The sequence below is a fragment of the Camelina sativa genome, unplaced genomic scaffold (genome assembly GCF_000633955.1).
Source record: "Camelina sativa cultivar DH55 unplaced genomic scaffold, Cs unpScaffold00462, whole genome shotgun sequence".
Classification (NCBI taxonomy): Eukaryota; Viridiplantae; Streptophyta; class Magnoliopsida; order Brassicales; family Brassicaceae; genus Camelina; species Camelina sativa.
This window is the reverse complement of record NW_010921703.1, coordinates 5354-8848: the sequence shown is the minus strand read 5'-3', so window position 1 is coordinate 8848 and position 3495 is coordinate 5354.

Sequence of the window (3495 nt, the reverse complement as noted above, 5' to 3'; positions counted from 1 at the left end):
GCCGAGGTTCAACTTCGCAAGTCTAAACCGAAGTTCTTACTTCGTATTCAGCTTTACTTTAAGTCGAAGCTTGGTTTTGCGAAACTCTAACCTAAACCGAAGTTCTCACTTCGTACTCAGCTTTACTTATTAAAGTCGGAGTTTAGTTTCGCAAAATTCTAATCTAAACCGAGGTGTTCACTTCGTACTCAGCCTAACTAAAGTTGTGGTGTCATTTCTACGAACTCTTAAACCGAAGTTCTTACTTCGCGTTCATTTCTGCTCGTATCATCTTTTCAAACCAAAGATTGTGGACATGAAGTTCGCATTTATCATGACAAAAGCAAAAAAAATTTTAAAGACGGAGTGGTCACCTTGACCAAAACACTCCAAAACAAGTCTAAAGATAAATACGACAAACAGGGGGGCAACCCGTGCCAAGACAACCCCGATATAGAAATTATTGAGTATGGGGAGCGGGGTCCGATGCCGCTTCATAAAGGGCCAGTCCCATCTCTTCAAGCTCCTCTACCGACTTGGTGTTCGCCAGAAAGTCGTCCATCCCCTGATTCGACATTTGCCCGAGAATAGTGCCGAACTCGTCGATTGTAATGCTCGCAGGGTGTTCGCTGCACAAGAGATCGGACGTATCCACCAAAAGGTCCGAAAATCGAGAGAGGTCGAGGTCACGGAGAGTTACCTTCGAAACTTTTTCGTCGGCCTCCTTCCCGTCAGCCTTCAGGAGCCCGAGCTCGGCTTCCATGTCTTGGATCTCTCCCCTCGAGATCTCCTCGATCAACATCCGGTTAGCCCTGATCTCAACGGCTCGGATCTTGGCTGGGGCCAGCTTCTCCCTCTCTTCAAAAGTGACTCTCACCTCCTCGACTAATGGACGTAGAGTTCGCCTCATTGCTTGCCTTTCTTCCCTCCGCACCCTCTCAATCTCGCAACTATTACCGGCTTCGAGTAGTTGGTTGCGGAGCTCGACCTCGTGCAACCTATTTTTTGCCGCCTTCGCATCCTCCGCGGCCTCGTAGTAGAGGTCCCCCGCCTTCTTTAGCTTGTCTCGGAGGTCTTCGTTGGCAATTCCGAGGTCGAGCACCTGTACTTCGGTTTTCTTCATCCGAGCCCGGTAGAAGCGTTCTCGGCTTCTAGTCTGGCATACTCCTTCACTTGGGCTTCCAGGTCAGCAATCTTTTCCCGGAGAAGGCTCACCTCGGAAGATGAAGGAGAGGCAAGCAGCTGATCTTCATAAGACGCCAACGAAGAGTTGAACTCGATCATTAGCTGGGAAAGCGCAGTTCGTTAAAAACGGCGAAGGAGGTAAGGGAAAAACAAAATTAAGGAAGTATGTGTCACTACCTCGCCAATCTTGTCTGCGAAGCGGAAGAAGTTCGCGCGGTTGAGCTCGGACATGTCCGCAAACACCGGAACCCGAACTCCTGGCCGAGTATAGCTCCTCATCAGGTCAGCTGGGGATGCAGGGGGAGCTGAAATGAACGAGCAATGTTATTTTATTTGGTCCCCGAGACCCAACAAAAAACAAAATCAACCTCGAGTTATCATTACCTCGGGGGGAGGGACGACGTTCCTTTGTAGGCAGCTTGCCAGAAGAATCCCCGGATTCCTTTGTGGAGGGAACTTCCTTAGACCTCCTCTCCGAGGAAGGACCCCTATCTTTCGAGCTGGATTTACCTCGCTCGTCCCCTGACGAACCAGTCCGAGCTCGGCTCTTCTCACGAAAAGACGAGGAAGTCTCAGGTTCCTTCCTCTTTTTGGACAAGCCCGCCCGCTGGGAGCTGATCTCGACGGAGGGAGTTATAACCTCTCGCGACTCGTCACTAGAGTCCGCTATGACAATTACGGGCAGGTCCGGGCGAACTGGGCAGGGGCCCGGAAGCCCCCGTAAGAGGCTCAGAAGGGCCAGCAAGGGGTGCCGAAGTCCCGTCTACCTCAGTGGTAGAAGGACCAGACTTCTTAAGAAGGCGAGCTTTGCCCTCGGCGAGCTCTGTCGCCATGTTCAACTTCGCCTCCTTCTCAGCGAGTCGGCAGGCCCTTTCCTCTCTATAATTCATCTCCGAAGTGCTTATGGGGCCGAAGCAAACGAGAGAACGTCCCCTAAGCCGCGCTGAGGATTCTCTAATCCTCTCGCACGAGAATGAGTCCCAGACGATCTGACCATGGCTGCAGAACCGCGAGAAAAACTCTGCGAAAGTAGGGCAAAGCAACCCGCGCTTGAAGTGATCTGAGACAGGAACGACAAGGAGTAAGTAATAAAAAGAAAAGTAATATATTAAGAACACCTAACTAAGAGCACCGTTCTACCGATATTCGAAGTCCACTTTGATATGTGTGAACTTGCGAGGTGGCCAAATGTGAGCTCGTTGACCGGGAAGAAAAAGTAAGACTTCCGCCACTTCTCGTCCTTCTCAGGGAGGTCGTCGAAGACCTTCAGTCCGGAAAGCGGACTTACGTAAAGCATGCCCTTGGTGCGACCCGTCTTCACCGTATACACTTGAAGAAAGTCGGCCAGGGATAGTTTGTAGTCAAACTCTTCCCCCAGAGTTTGAAGACACATGACGGTTCGCACGAAGTTCGGGCACATCTGGGGGAGAGCGAAGCCCAGTTCGAACATCATCTTTACGATGAGTTCGGGGAGGGGAAACGACAAACCGCACGCAGAGAAGAATATCTCCGGGGACTCGTGAGCCTCCGGGAACTTAATCTCGATCTCCGGCGGAATCCCAGTCGATCCTCTAATCTCGGCTATATTCTCCGCCAAGAGAATTGATGGCTGGTGAGGGCCGTAAACGCCCGAAATCAAAGGTTTCGCGGCTTTACCCGATGAAGATTTCGGAGGAGACATATCTTTCGAGTAATATGTGTGAGAAGAGGAGGGAAGTTGAAGAACTTTCCGGCGAAAGAAAAGAAACTAACAGGAGAAGAGAGAAATCGCAGAGCAAAAAAAACTGAGAATTAAAAGTGGAAAGGAGAAGTCGGGTGAGGTTACCTTTATACACGGAGCCGGGAGCAATGATTGCCTGGGGAAGTGAAAGGTCTCGCACCGCTTTCTCTCTCTTATATAGCTAACACGGCACCTAGTGGGCCCCCAGGCTTGTTCGGGAAGGCAAATCTCATCATCACCACAATCAAATCGTGGAGATATGGGGAATATTCAGTTTCCCGAAATTGATCGCTTGGAGGTCAAAAGTCCCCCGAACTGCTCAGCTCGGGAGACTTGGGGGGCAACTGTTGTACCCACGATCTGTCATCTCGGGCAATAGGCAACGGGCCTAGGCCGGGCGTGTCTAATGGGCCAAGAGCGTATTACTGATCGGCCCATCAGGCCCGGAGAAAGGAAGAGAGCACGAGAATGCTTCGCGTTGGTCAGCTCGCAGCTCGGGCTTGGTCAAAGATTCCCGCATTTAAGACGATTAATTAGGACACGCAAATCATGCCCTATTAATTATGCATTAATTAGGTAATAAAGTGGTCGGTATAAATATGTAAGGGGGG